Source organism: Canis lupus, chromosome 30 (genome assembly GCF_011100685.1).
Source record: "Canis lupus familiaris isolate Mischka breed German Shepherd chromosome 30, alternate assembly UU_Cfam_GSD_1.0, whole genome shotgun sequence".
In the NCBI taxonomy this organism is placed as follows: Eukaryota; Metazoa; Chordata; class Mammalia; order Carnivora; family Canidae; genus Canis; species Canis lupus.
Genome location: NC_049251.1, coordinates 28926372 through 28942622, shown reverse-complemented (window position 1 = coordinate 28942622; position 16251 = coordinate 28926372). Strand labels below are relative to the sequence as shown.

Below are 16251 nucleotides of genomic sequence, written 5' to 3'. Positions count from 1 at the left end.
AGAATACTTTCCACTGAACTACACTGCCGATGATAATGGACTCTGAAAAAATCACTGGATGCTGCCACTTACTTTTGGGGGACTCACTGATAAAGAGAATCCATTGTGGAGGGCCTGGGCTGGATGGACAAGACCACAGCACTGGACAGAGAACCAAGAGGCAGGGAGCCCCACTGTCATAGCCATACCTGATGGGAACACGCAAGCTCCTGTTCATGGCCCCTGTATCCAGCTGGCCTGAAGTCCTCAGGAGCCAGAGGCTGCCTTGTCTTGTGACCTCTGTTACACAAACACGAGTGACATCATCTCCTAGAACTCCTGAGACTCCCCAGCCTGTTTCCCCACCCCCTGCCCTGCTGTATTAGTTTTCTGGAGCCACCATAACAAATTGCCACAAACTAGGTGGTTTAAAACAACAGGTATTTATTTTCTCACAGTTATGGAGACCAGAAGTCCAAAATCAAAGTGCTGATAGGGTTGCTTCCTTCTGGAGGTTCTCAGGGAGAATGGCTTCCCTGCCCCTCACCTAGCTTCTGGCGGCTGTCAGTAAGCCTTGGCATTCCTTGCCTTGTGGCTGCATCTCCCTGCCTCTGTCTTCACATGGCCTTCTCCCCTGTGTGCCTCCATGTGTCCTCCTCTTTTGTCTGGTCTCCCTCTGCCTCATTCTTATCAGGACAACTGTCATTGGATTTAGGACCCACCCTGGTAACCCAGGGTGATCTCATCTCAAGATCCTTAAATTCATTACATCCTCAAAGACCTTCTTTCCAAATAGGGCCACAATCATATATTTTGGAAGTTAGGACATAGAATATCTTTTTAGGGACTACTATTAAACTCACTATACCTGCTACCCCCTTTTCCTCTTGGAGTTGCCTGAGACCTTTGGGGTCAATGCTCTCATTGCAGGCTGGGCCTTGTGCTCATGCATTGCCTCTTCTCCCCAAGCAGCCCCTTGAAGCAATGGTCGAGTGGGTCTTGGCCCCCAAAGACTGGCAATGGGAGGCTTTTGTATAAAATGCACATAGAGCACTGGCATTAGTTGCTTTTGAATTTCAGAGCAGTAATTCCCACCTGGAACATGCTGTCCTCCTGGTGTATGGCATAGGAAGGAGAGGGGATATTCTTGGCATGGCAGGGCCCCAGGGGTCACCATGCAGTGCCCTCTCCTGCCGCCTCACCCTGACTGACTACCCTGCAAAGATCTGCTCTCCTTCTCTGGCTAGATCTCCTTATACTTTCTGGCTGCCTCTTCTTGGGATTTTTCCTTATTCCATGCCTCTTGCTTGTCTGGTAATTTCTTTTTCCTCCCCTACTGGTGGTTAGTCATGTTTTTATTTAATGGCGTTAACTTTTCTGGGGAATCAGGTCTATTTTTTCCATTAGATGTACGCTCCCATTATACTTTGCATGCAGTGTCTGATAAATAACTGTTGGTGGCCCATTAGCTGCTCATCTGGCATCGGAAGATGTGGACTGTGGGTTTCATCTAGGACCTGAGGTCTCTCCTTCAGAGACCTGAGGGCTGTAGGGAGAAATGAAAGCCCAGGAATTGGATGATTTATTCGTAAATATTGGGTGGCTGTGAACAAGTCACTCACTTCCTCAGTCCTCCTTCTTCCTGTGGAAAACCAGAGTGTTGAGCTGTTAGATATTCTGTAAGGTCCTCTTCAGGTTGAACATTGTATGATATCCCAACAGCCCTCAGGTCTCTGAAGGATCACGTCTGATAATGGCAGGCTCTGGCCAACATGAAAGTTCTCCTTGTGCCTGAGGTAGGTCAGAGACACCCAGTCCTCCACCGCCACCCACAGCAGGGCTTCTCCTCAGGGAACCAAACGGCAGGTGGGGCCATGCATGCTTTTCTCTGTAAGGAGTCTTTGAGAGAACCCCACTTCCCTAGGGTCATGTTCTCTGGGACCCGGGAAGGCTATCATGGAGCCCAGTTAGAGGAAAATGAGGTGAATAAACACACTTGACTTGTGTCACTGCCACGTCACAAGGACTTAGGCCACAGAGCCGCCCAGCCCAGAACCCTACCTGGAAGGTGTTTCTTTCTGGTGAAGCTGCCAGCCACACCCAAAGGAGGTTGGGATTTACTAAGTGAAATGACTAATTAGTCCAGAAGCAGGAGATTTCTATCTGGAACATGCATGCTTGCAATGGCATCATGATTTATTCATGTGAGGCTGGAACTCTTGTAAGGGATTGGGCCCTTGCTTCCTGTGGTTTCCATGTGATGTGCAGCCAACTGTATTTTTCCAGAAGGGATAATTTCTCTAATCTAGCCTGCTTTCCCAGTCGCTGCCAGGAAGCCTCAATTGGTCACTTAATAACACCCTCTTTCCTGGGTCTGCACTTATTTTAGAAGGAATGCATTCTTATCTGGGGCTCAGTCCTTTTCTGGCAATGTAGGGGTTGGGCTAGATAGTATCTCAGGGCCTTCCACCCCTTAGGTTCTTTGCTTTTAAATTCTTGCCCCTTCCTGAAGCGAACACTTCTGTTTTCCTGAGGTATTTGTGTCCATAGGGCTATTGAAGGTAATCAGAGACCTCTCAGCGGCTTGGAAACCTTGTGCCTGCCTTCATTTTTTTTTTTTTTTTTCTAATTACTAAATCTCAAAGGCACCTAGTGGAATTTAAGCTGCTAGTTTCTGGTCTTTTAAGATTGCACAGATTCACTTTAGGTCCTCCAGCTTGCAGCTTCCAGCCCAAAATATCTCAGTAACAAAGAACAAAGTCTCAGCCCGTGGGGAGAGTTAAATCAGGCTTACTCCACCTCCATATTCCCTCAGAGTGAGGGAGCTGGACCTGGTCTCACTTTTCAGGACATTTGCAGTGTTACTATGATTGCCTCCTGTGCTCTGGCTGTGGAAATGAGAGGCTCCTTAATGATTTGGTTGCCACCTTGTGGATTGGCTCAGGGTGAGGATGGCAGGGGCCTCAGGTCTTCAGGGACTAGACTGTCAGGGGCTGTGTCAGGGTTTTGCATCTGTACGTTGTTCTTTTTTTGTCTATTTCACGGTATGATCACACCGAAGGTACAATTTATATCCCATTTTCCCCAGTTGCATTACAATGTAAACATTTTTTTTGTCATTCCCTCAGTTATATATATAGGCCCACGTGACATTCCAGATATAATTTCTAACATGATCATGTTTAACTTTTATAGTTGAATAAAAGAAAACTAGTCAATAAAAAAGAAAATCAAATAATGCATTGGATATTTCCTGCCCCATCCTCCTGAACCTCTCTGGCCTCTCCTTAGAGGTGACCATTGTTAAGTTTCTATGTATCCTTCCAGAAATGATCTATGCATATACAACCATATATATGCATAATCTGTAGTTTTTAGAATGTAGGTGGGATGAGAGGGACATATAGATGGGATCAGAATGTTGTTCTGCAATTTGATTTTTAAATTTTGTGCTTTTCCCCAGATCTGTGTGTATGTGTGAGATAGAAAGGTTCTTTTTCACAGCTACTTGTACCACCTGTTATAGATGGACCATAATGAATTTAATTAGTGCCCTTGTTGGTAGACATTTGAATTGTTACCGCAATGAGCATCCTTGTACATCTGCGTATCTGCATGTAGCATTTACTCACCTTCTAACTACCAAGCATGATTTCAGGCACTGTGGATTCTGCAGTAAATAAGACAAACTCTTGTGCCATGTTTGTACTGGTATAATTGTAAGATAAATTCAAAGCAGAATTTTTGGCAGATTGATTTATTACATTTATTGAATGCATCTAAGCCACATAGAATATAGGCATACCTCATTTTATCCTGCTTTGTTTTATTACGTTTTGTTTTTACAAATTGAAGGTCTGTAGCAACCCTGCACTGAACAAGTCTTTTGGCACCATTTTTCTAACACCATTTGATCATTTTGTGGCTCTGTCACATTTTGGTAACTCTTGCATTATTTCAAACTTTTTCATTATTATATTTGTTATGGTGATCTATGTGGTCAGTGATTATGACTCACTGAAAGGTCAAGTGGTGGTTAGCAGTTTTTAGCAATTAAGCATTTTTCATTGAGGTATATATATATATATATATATACTTTAAAGATTTTATTTATTCATTCATGATAGACAGAGAGAGAGCAAGAAAGGCAGAGACACAGGCAGAGGGAGAAGCAGGCTCCATGCAGGGAGCCTGACGTGGGACTCGATCCCAGGACTCCAGGATCATGCCCAAGGCCAAAGGCAGGCGCTAAACCGCTAAGCCACCCAGGGATCCCCTATATATTGTTTTTTAAGGTATAATGGTATTGCATAGTTAATAGACTACAGTATATTATAAACATAACTTAAAAAAAGATTTTATTTATTTATTTATTTGATAGAGTGAGAGTGCATGTGTGAGAACGAGAGAGAGAGAGAGAGAGAGAGAGAGAGAGAAAGAGAGAGCAGGCTCCTCAGCAGGGAGCCTGATGCAGGACTTGATCTTAGGACCCTGAGATAATGACCAGAGCCAAAGGCAGAAGCTAAACTGACTGAGCCGCCCAGGCGTCCCTGGTGTGAACATAACTTTTATACGCATTGGGAAATTGAAAAATTCATTTGATTTGCCTTATTGTGATATTTGCTTTACTGCAGTGGTTTTAGAATTGAATCTGCAATATCCCTGAGGTGTGCCTGTATTTTGTTGAATGATAAATCAGTGGCAGCCTGAAACTTTCTCCACCTGCCCTTGCTCCTGGCCACATTATCATCATCCTCTCCCCAGCTCTGAGTGGCTAAAGGGCCATTTAGTGAGGCTTCAGAAAGGTCATTAACAGCATTCATGTGGGGTGTGAGTGGTGACTATAATGTGTTTGTTAGTACTTTTAAGGTTCCTTAGGGTACCACTTTGCAGTGTGTCCTCACAACTATGTAGGAAAGTCAGAGTGACAGGTGTGCACTTTACAGAAGGAACTGGGGCACAGAGAGGTAAGGTGGAGCTAAAGTTGGTGATGGGGCTCTTGGCTCCCCACGAAGCTGGCTGGGGGCAAGGCTGGGATGAGGACCCAGGAATAGGGGCTTTGCATCCTGGGCCTCTTAAGGGGTCCTGAGTCTCTGCTCTTTAAAGCATGTTAGGGGTACCTGGCAGGCTTAGTCAGTGGACCCCATGACTCTTGATCTTGGGGTTGTGAGTTCGAATCCCAAGTTGGGTGTAGAGATTACTTGAAAATAAAATACTTTAAAAAAAATCAATTAAATCATTTTAAAACTGGAAGATTAAGTTAGTTTTTACTTTTCATTTACTATGTGGAGATAGGGTTTTAAACGACTTGCATTTCATGAATTTACTTAGAGCTGTGCTGTTACAGTGCAGTAGCCAGCAGCCATGTGTGACTATTTAAATTCAAATGTAAAGTAATTAAAATTAAATAAAATTACAAACAAATTCCTCAGGCATAGTAGCCACATTTCAGGTGCTCAGTAGGCCCGTGTGGCTAGGAGCTACCACGTTGGACAGCGCACTTACAGAACGTTTCCATCATCCGCAGCCCTGGCATAGAGTGTAAGGCTGGAACATCATTTTTCTTCTGAACACTTGGCTGTTTGTGGGAGTTTTTGAGATCATCTTCACTTTCCAGCTGTATAGGGAAAAGGAGACTCACAGATGGGAAGCAATTAGCTACCCACAGTCACACTGCTGGGGGTACAAAGCTACTGATTGAGCCAGCCCTCCTCCTGTGTTTCCTCCTCTCCAATATGCTCCATTTTTACTGAGGACCCCTTCACTTTATGGCTTCATATTTTCCCTTGCCCTGATTACTTGCTGAGCCTAAGGGCCCAGATCAGGTGCCCTCTGCCAAGTAGCCCTGGGTATCTGTTCTCGCTCTGTTCCCAAGACCAGGAGACCACAGAGCAAGTCAGCCACCTCTACAAGGTGATGCTATGCCTTGTATATTCTTCCCCAAAACTGCAGTCCTCCTCTTGAACCCTCTTCTGATGGATGGGGTCAGGACAAGCATCCACAGTTTATGAACAAGATTGCAGGAAGCTGGGATGCTGCTGTGCACACAACCCCATGCCTCCCAGTGATCTGCCCTTGGACAGGTGCTGAAGAATGAGAGCATGTAAAGCTTGTCTTCATGGATGGAATATAACTGGAGATGCCAGGAGACTGACCCAGTGTTTTCAGAGGTGGGGGCGGGTATCCAAAGTAGAGACCACAGCCTTTGGTAGGGGCTTAGAATGATTCAAGTGCAAACTGCAAATCAAGATGATTGAGAAGGCAGCTAGTGTAGCCTTTGTCTCCAGTTGTCCTCTGGAGTTAGGGAATGATGAGAAATCACTGGTCAAAACTGAGAAGCTGGGGTACCTGGGTGGTACAGCCATTTAGGTGTTGGACTCTTAGTTTTGGCTCAGGTCATGATCTCAGGGTCGTGGGATGGAGCCCTGTATTGAGCTCTGCGCTCAGAGTGGAGTCTGCTTCGGATTTTCTCTTCCTCTCCCTCTCCCTCTCTCTCAAATAAATAAATAAATAAAATCTTTAAAAAGGAAACAAAACAAAAAAACCCACCTGAGAGACAAATGGGGAACATGGTCACCCTGGAAGGGTCATGAATGCATATACCCAGTGCCTCATAAATTTTATTCTCTACTCCTGCTCCTGGAAACTACCGTTTAGTTGGGAAAATTGGCAGAGAGTACTGAGAAGCTGATAATTGTTATTGCTGGTACTAGTAGCAAGTAGTAGTACTGCTGTTACTACTAGGGCTGGGTATTAGTACTAACTATTAATAATAGTTATTATTAATAGCTCAGTACTCTCTGCTAATTTTCCCAACTGCAGTTTTCAATTTTAGTGGCAGTAGAGATAATAGGAAACAGGAAGATAGGAGCTAAAAATCACATCCATACACAGTTTTTAGAGACAGGAGGAAGTGCTCTTTCAGATATACCAGGATATTCCTCTTAAGTGTTTGCACTAGTGGTTCTCAAACGTTGGTGGATGTTGGAATCCCCTGGGGGGCTTGTTAAACCACAGATGCTAGGCCTGACTCCCAGAATTCCTGATTCAGGAGGTCTGGGGTAGGGCTTGAGAATTTGCATTTCTAACAAATTTCTAGGTGGTGCGGAAGCTACTGGGCACCATCAGGAGCTAGAGAGGACTCTGCTGTTTTAATGATATAGATTTAAGTTTCTAAGCCCCTTTTGAGAAATCCTCCTACTCATGCTCCAGTTGTGCAGCTGCCTAGAACCAGTCTCTGTACCACCCGGAAAACAAAACAAAACAAACAAACAACCAAACAAAAAAACCTATTTTCATTACTAACCACAGCTATATTGCAGATTTTGAGATGTAACCACCAATATGGTTTGCAGATGTATTGCGCTTCTACAATGCGCCTGTCTTAACAGTGGGTGTGGTGGGTCACACTGATGAAGTGTAACCCTGCCCTGCCCTTAAGAAGATTAATCTAGTTTGAGAGTGGGAAAAAGACAAACACGGAAAGAAAGGGGTACAAAAAGATTATTAGGTATACTCAGCTTTGGAGCTGACACATCCAGAGGCGAGGATCCCTGGGGGTGGGCATGGTCAGGAAGGCCTCAGGAGGAGTTGGAACTTGATTTTAAACAAAGGTGGGAGTTGAGTAGGTAGGAGATATCTCAGGATAGGCAAACAGGGCTAGTTGGAGCCTGGAGGTGGGAATGAGTGTGTTGGGCTGCGCCTGCTGGGAAGCTAGAGGATAATTGGGTGGGTCGAATGGGGCCAGGTGATGAAAGGGCCCTGGGGCCTGGCCAAGGCATTCAGGCTTGATGGGAAGGGGTAAACAGGTAGAGCAGAGGAGAATGAAATGATATCAGCATTTCAGGAAGATGGACATGGAGGGTGTGTGGGTGGAGGATTGTGGGCAGGAATGCTGATCAGGAGGTGGCACAAAGTGTATCTGTGTGCAACAGTCTCGCTCAAGATAGTGGCAGGTATGAAGAGAGATTAGTCAATTCCATTCAGAAAACATGTACCATAGACCTACTGTGTGTCCAGCACTGTATCGGGTGCCTGTGGATACAAGGATGAGTGATTCCTGGCTCTGCCTGAGGACTCCAGTCTCCTGAGGAAGAAGAATATATAAAAAGAGAATTCCAGTAAAATGTGCTGAATGCCATGAGAGGGACACAAGGAACATTTTGAAGGAAAGATCAGTAGTGACTGAATAAATTCTGGCTGACTCTCCTGTGCCCCTTTTGATCTTATGTTTGCAGACTACAAACGGGGTCCTGCCTTTTCCCCTTGTTGCCTGTAAGGCTGTTGGTGACCTTGCGGCTCAGTGGCCTGTGCTGATTCCCCAGGGAATTCACCCCTGACTGGATAATTATAGTGCTCTGCTGTGCTGCTTGGTGGGGGGTGTCCATTCAAGTGTTTAGTTTCTCTCTTTCTCTCCCTCCCTCTCTCTCTCTCTCTCTCTCTCTCTCTCTTTTTTTACTGTTAAAACAACACAGGAAATTTTTAAAGGAAAGTTTTCATTTGGCTATTCATCATCCCAGCACATTTTTGCACCCATGTTCTCTACTATGTTTTGGTCACACAAGTGTATTTAAAACAAAACAAAAACGGAAATCAAACTGTACATACCATTTGCACATGTTTACTTAACATTTTTATAATACGCGGTGATCCTATTTATCACATTCATGTTGCTGTACTCTACGGCAGTTCCTTAGCTGAAGATGTTTTATTTCCAGCTTTTCCTTGTGTATGGAGTTGTTTCTTCTTTTGAAGTCTCTCCATAGGTCATTCCCAAAGGGCACTGTACTTGGACTCAGATCATCTGATTTTGGGTTCCAGGTCTGTGGCTAGTTAGCTATCTCTTTAAGCTTCAACTTCCTGGTCTATAAAAAGGGAGATAATAGTGACTGTACAGGATTTTGAGATGAGACCCAGGATGGATGTACGTGGAAGGGTTTTATACCTCTTTAGGCACAGTTGACATCACTCAGTAAAAGGATGTGAGTATTTTTATATTTCCTTCTTTTTTTATTTTATTTTATTTTTTTTTATTTCCTTCTTTTTTTAAAAAAAAATCTCTTTAAGTAAAATAATTCACCTACCCTTTATAGTTACACAATTTAATGGCTTTTAGTATATTCAGATTTGCACATCATCATTACAATCAATTTTAGAACATTTTATCACCCTGAAATAGAAACCTTATACCCGTTAACAGTCATTCCCCATGTCCCCCAATCCCTCTAGCCCTATACAACCATGAATCTAATTTTATCTCTGTGGATTTGCCTATGCTGGTCATTTTATATAAGTGGAATCATACAATATGTGGTGTTTATGACTGGTTTCTTTCACTTATCATAATGTTTTTTAAGACTCATCCATGTTCAGCATGCATCAAAAACTTCATTCCTTTTAATTGCCAAATAATATTCCTTTGTATGGATATAGCAAATTTTCACTTATCCATGTGTCAGTTGATGGTCATTTAGATTGTATCATTCTTGATATGATAGCACTGTAGTGCTAAATGGCATTTATCAAACACTGCTGTGTGTCCCAAGCTGTTTGATGTGCTAGAAAGGAGGTCTCTTGGTCTTACTCTTGGGTACTTTTCCAACATAAGAGTTAAACCACTGGGTGTTATTCTGTTTGTTGACAAATTGAACACCAATAAAAAATAAATTTATTATTAAAAAAAAAACATAAGAGTTAAACCACAGAAATTAGTAGACCCATCAGAGAACTGTCCCAGTGAGTTAGGAAGAATCCCAGGGCAGAGTAAGCACATGCCTTCTAGGAGGATGCCTCTGCCTTCCTTCTTAGCACTAACTGTTCAGGGCTGGGAGATCAGAGGGAGGACTTCAGGAGGCAAAGAAGGCTATCTGGAGGAGGGGCCTTCCAACTAGCTCTTCAAGGATAGAAAGCTCTGGCTGGAGCTAAGAGGAGGTGGACATCTTGGACAGGTGTGAGCAGAAGACAGGTTGCCGTGATAGGAGAGCAGAGGGAAAATTGGGGGGCACTGGGTTGGCTAGATTATGAGCTGAGGGGATCTTATGCCTTCCCATCATTTGGGGGTACATGAGAAAGGGTTGTGTGATGATGAGCGTGATGAAGTGAGGATGGGCCCACCCCTGTCTTTGAGCTTTCCTTGCATTATCAGTGGCTACTTGGAGCTGGGCCACTTGTTGGAGCCAGGCTACCTGTGGGTGGGAAGGAAGAGTAGTCTCCACTTCCTGCTTGGCTCCCTGTGAGACTGATGTAATCTGGACTTGGCCTCCTCCTCCCCTAGCTGCCAGGCCTTCCCCTTAGGCGCCAGGTCTAAGCTGTCTGAAACTTGAGGCACACTGGAGAGGAGAGGAGAGAGAACTGGGCTGCCCGTCAGGAGACCTGTCTGGTCCTGGATTTGTTGCTGCCTGGGAGAACAGGGAACTTGGGCAGGGCCATTCCCTTTGCTGGGTCTCTGTTGTCCCATCTAGGAAGTGAGGGTGATGGTGAGAAGTTCCCTTTATTTCCATGGTTCTATGAGGTTTGCCAAGTTTTATTGTGCACTGGGAGATCTCAGACAACTTTCCTTGTTTGGCTCTGTCTGCTTTGGCAATTTGTGGGGAGTTTGTTTCTTGAGGGTCCTGACATAAGACCCTTCTGTACATCCTTAGCTGGGGAGTGTCAGGAGCCAATATGTATCATATAAACCAGAACATAATATGAGGAGAGAAGTTACTTTAGTGTCTCCTGCTTCTGATCGGTCACCCTGAAGCCTGTGGCCTCTGATGCTAAGAGCTGATTCTCTGACTCTGGCCTTTTTTTGGTAAACTGGCAAAAGCTATATGTGTCTGATTCAGGTTGGTATAGACCTTGGTGGTAGGTGTTGCTATGGTACCAGAGGAGTCAGGGCTGGCATGGGGGAGCCAGGTGGACCGGTATGGTGGGCTGGAACCATTTGGTGTTGGTTGGTGCTGAAGCCCTCTTGTTGGGGTGCCAGGAGATGGCATAGGCAGAGCAATGCTGGGCAGGTTGGTTTTGCCCATGTTGCAGAGATTTATGTGGGATGGGTCTGGTTCTACTCCTGGATCCAGTCCTTGTGTTCACTTTCCCTCCTTTGTGGGCAACATAGTTTCTTGTTTCTTCCCCACTCCCGCCTCCACCTTGGCCATCTGTCTCCCAGTGTTGGCTGTTGGCCTCAAGCATGAGGGACTCTAGGCAGATTGGTACAAGCCCATTCCCATCTTGGGAGGGTACATGGCTGTCCTCCCACCTCCTGGGCTGTTTTGGACATCCTTTTCTATGTCTTCTCCAGCACCTGCACATCTTTCCTGAGCTGCATGTGGTATTTCTGGACTGGCAGCTGGGATTTGGGTCAAGGGAGGATAATGTTTCTGTTCTTGTTTCCAATATGTATGGTGACTGTTTACTAAATCCCTGATCAAAACACATGGCATCACACACAGCCTGAGAGTAGAACAGAATGCTTAAAATTGCTGCTTTTGTGGAAAATCTAGGCAGGATAATTTGCTACAAGCTGACTGGAACCTGTCTTGCTGAGAGCTTCTTAGCTCCTCCAATATCACAGGTAGGAAGATTCCCCAGGGGAAGGTATTGGACTTACAAGACAGTCTTTGTCTTCGTATAGGCAAGATCTGAAGCATAGGCCTTAGGCCAGAGCAGGAGAGCAAGTAGTCCAGCTGAGCTCTTTGGGCTCAGTTTCCCTGCCTGGGGAGTGGAGCTCTCTGCTAGTCACCTTCCCTACTCACTTAAGTGCTGGGAGGATTAGGTAAGAGAGTGTTTTTGAAAGCTCTTGAAACCCTCACCTGAAAGGAGTTATAGAATAGAAGGAATTAATGTTGCAAAGGAAAGAAAGAGAAGTCGTCACTATTTTGGCCCTGAAGCCAAGAATGTTAGGTCAAAAAACAACTTGTGGCTGCTGAAAGGGAGGGTGTGGCTTTTAGAGTTATGTCTTGGGTTGTGTCTTGGCTGATGCAGGAGGCAGTTCTGCCCATGCCCAGTGCATTTGTGAGAGCCCATGAAAAAGAGCCTGTGTGCATCCCAGAGCCTGTGCCAAACCCTGGGGCCTACCATGTGATTGCTTTGATCAAAGCTGAGGGGAAGGCCCCACCAAACCAATCAGTAGAGACCCCCACTTCCACACCATGCCAACGGGGCAGTAACAACTTTGAAAGTCTGCATCCTGCTAAGGAGCTCCAAACCCTCAGGACATTCTACTGGTCTAAAAGAAGCTGTCCCTTCCAAGTAAAGGTATCAGCATGGGGCAAGTCATGGGATGATGATAATGATTTTTTTTGAGGGGGGAGGGGCCGAAGGAGAGGGAGAAAGAATCTTAAGCAGGTTCCATGCCCAGCACAGAGCCCAACATGGGGCTCGATCTCACAACCCTGAGATCTTGACCTGAGCTGAAATCAAGAGTCAGACTCTTAACCAACTGAGCCACCTAGGTGCCCCAGTGATGATGATTTTTACTCCCATCCCCCACATTGAATGAATGACTCTAGATACTGATCATCAAAAGCTGCTAATAATACAGAGAGACAGCTGTGTATGCTCCTAATGAAGCACCTATGGAGTTCTATCAGAAACTCAAACTTCAATCTGATCAAACTTCTAGACCCAATTTCTAATCCATAGGAAATACAGGGGACAGAGAAACATGTTCAACAACACAATGGGTCAGCCAGAACTGGAAAAGAAAACTGCAGGGCAAAAGACTGAGTATTTTCACCAAATGAATTTTAAGAAAAAGAGAGAGATGGAAAGAGGGAAAGAGAGAAAGAGAAAAGAGTGAGGGAAGAGAAAAAAGCAGGGAAAAGAGAAGAGAGGGGAGAAGGAGATCTGTAGATTAAAAGAGACTTAAGAAAAAAAAAAGAGAGACTTAAGAGACATTCTCAATCAGTTACAACAGAGGGACCTTAATAGGATTTTGATTCAATGAAACAAACTGTGAAAAACCTTTATGACACCATAGGGGAAATATTGGCACCAACAGGGTATTGATATTAAGGAATTATTTTTATTTTTAGAAGTATGATAGGTACTGTGGCTATAGTTTTTAAAAAGGAGCTCTTACCTTTGAGACACACATCCTTAAATATTTACAGATGACATACTATTATGTCTGGGATTTGCTTTAAGATAATCGAGCAGAGTGGGGAGTCAGTAGGCAGACGAAATGAGAAGGCTAGGAACTGATAATTGTGGAAGTTGAAAAAAATTGTTTTTAATGAGATTGGACAAAAACTTTTATGGGACTGCATGACCTCCAAGTTGATTCAGAAACCTTATTCAGAAGACATGTACCAAGTCTCGGTGTCACAAGCATCACTGAAATATTTGCGGACCATATGAACTCCAGTACAATAGAACATGAAATAGAATAGGATGATTTTCTATTTTCTGGGTTGGCACAAAGTAGTAGTAATAATAAGAGTAATTAATATCTATAGAAAATCTACTGTGCATTGGATGCTGTTCTTTGCTCTTTGTATCCATTTGATCATCACAACTCTGTAAGGTAGATACTATTATTTTGGAATTTTTCAGATGTGCAGGATTATTTGAGATTTACAGAAAAGTTACAAAGATAAGCACACAGAGTTCCTGGATACCCCTTACCCAAGTCCATCTAATTCTAATGACATCTTACATACCCATATTTTTCAGAACTAAGAAACCAGCATTAGTACATTACTGTTAACTATACTCCAGACTCTCTCTGGCTCTCACCAGTCTTGACATTAATGTCCTTTTTTCCATTCCAGGATCTCATCTAGGATACCACCTTGTATTTAGTTGTCATGTCTCCTTAGGCACGGAATCACCTATAGAGTTTTGTCAGAAATTCAAACCTGAATCTGAGCAAACCTCTAGGTCCAAGTACTAATGTGCAGGAAATACAGGGGACAAAGGAACTCTGGTCTGTGACTATTTCTGTCTTTCTTTGTTTTTCACGATCTTGAGGAGTTTGAGGAGTCCTGATCAGGTATTTGTAGAACGTCCCTCTGTTTCGGTTCGTCTGATGTTTTCCTCATGAGATTCTGAACTTGGGGCAAGAATACCACCAAGGTGAAGTACCCTTCTCATTCCCTGCTAGGAGGGGGTAGCTGACATCAACATGACTCATTACTGGTGATGTTAATTTTGATGACTTGATTAAGGTGTCAACCAGGTTTCTTCACTGGAAGGTTACTGTTTTTCCCTTTCCATGCTCTATTAGTGAGTCACTGAGTCTGGCCCACACTCAAGGGGAGAGGAACTCAGCTCTGCCTCATGGAGAGGGGGGTATAATTTTATATATATATATATTTGGAGTTCTTCTGTAAGGAAGATTTAATAACCTCATCTTAAATATGGCAAACGAATTCAGTCAAGGGATGAATTCTCCATGGGCAGCTGCAAGCTGTGTCTGCTTAACTTTGTGAATCCCCCCCAACTCCAAGCTTGGCCAATTTCCCGTGTAGCCTGGTTGCTGGACTTGGCTGTAAGAATCACTTTGGCTCCCAGTTCACCTTGACATTCATCACCAGCTCCCAGAATGAACCATGGAGTCCCATCAGCTAGAGATAGACGGGAACATAGAGTCCATCTGACCTCGTGATATTCAAGCTGTGTTCCTTGGAGCCACAGCCCCCGCTCTGGGGGCCAACACAGGAGAAAGGGGAATGGGGATTGAGCATGTGGCTTCTCCATCCCTGCATTTCTCTTTTCATTTGTTTTACATGTTGGGCTTTTCTAGTTAAGAAGTTTGAAGACTGGATTACATCAGTCATCTCATTTAAAATGAGGCAACTAGGGACATCTGGGTGGTTCAGTCAGTTAATCATCTGACTCTTAATTTTGGCTTAGGTCATGATCTCAGGGTCATGGGATCAAGCCCCACCTCGGGCTCTGTGCTCAGCAGGGAGTCTGTTCAAAATTGTCTCTCTCTCCCTCTGCCCCTCCCACCTGTGCTTATTCTTTCTTACTCTCCCTCTCAAATTAATCAATCAATCTTTTTTTTTTAAATGATTTTGTTTATTTATTTGAGGAGAGAGTGAGTAGAGCAAGAGAGAGAGCATGAGCAGAGGAATCTGACTCAAGGCTCGATCCCAGGACCCTGAGATGAAAGCAGATCCTTAACTGACTGAGCCACTCAGGCACCCCAACAAGTAAATCTTTTTTTTAAAAAATGAGGCAACTAAGGGATGCCTGAGTGGCTCAGCGGTTGAGCATCTCCCTTTGGCTCAGGGTATGATCTTGGGGCCCTAGGATCGAGTCCCATTTCGGGCTCCCTGCAGAGAGCCTGCCTCTCCCTCTGCCTATGTCTCTGCCTCTCTCTCTCTCTCTCTGTCTCTCATGAATAAATAAATAAATAAAAATATTTCCCCCAAAATGAGGCAACTAAGGTCCAGATAGGGTGACTGATTTACTCTCCATCACGTGGCAGATTAAACCTGGGTTGTTGAACTTTATTAGGGATAAGTAAAGAAACAAGAATCCTGGTGATGCTGGAAGCATTAGATACCCCGTAAGGACCTTATCTTGCAGTCTACAGCATGTGTCTAGGTCTCTGCCAGCAATGGGACTGGCTATGATGAAGCACGGTCACTAAATCTTCCCATGAATATAGGTCAGTTTCACACCCTAGGCTGTGTTGGCCTTCTGGGTTCTGACTTTTTCAGTCACTGAAGAGGGATGGGATCTGGATATGTGGCCTGCAGGGAGCAGAGAAGAGCCAAAGCAGGCAGGCCCTGTCCTTGCTCCCAAGGTCAGTTCCTCCCCTCCTCACCTCCCTGCATCCCGCCCCTGCCCTCTTCAGCCTCCCAGCCTAGGGCCCATTCCTACTCATTCCTGCTTTGAATGAGTTGATAAAGGATTTGCCCACAACCCTACCCCCCCACCTCCAGCAACACACACACACACACACACACACACACACTCTCTCTCTCTCTCTCTCTCTCTCTCTGTTGCCAGTTTTATTAGCTTGATGATTCTCTGTTAAAAAGCTCCAGTACTATAAGGAATACTACTTTAAAGAAACGTGGTATGGGGTCAGAGGCCCCCCAGATCTTACCAGTAGCTGCCCACTGTGTCTGTGCATGAGACCCATGAAGCTTGTCCATGTGTTTGTGTGACCTTCTGCAGTTTACAAAGTGTGCTCACTTCCATTGTCATGGGTGGGCCTCACAGCAGCCTTCCATAGGCAGGGAGTACCCTCATTTTATAGAAGAGTAGGAAGAGGCTGAGAGACTTTATGACTTACCCAAGTATGACAGCTCTCTCGAGGAAGCTGGTACCAGA

At 44.5% G+C, this 16251-nt stretch overlaps 1 protein-coding gene across 1 annotated transcript in view; it reads left to right on the top strand.

Annotated features, from left to right (window-relative positions):
- DAPK2 (death associated protein kinase 2) overlaps positions 1–16251 on the top strand; it is a 124222-nt gene that overhangs the window by 33936 nt on the left and 74035 nt on the right.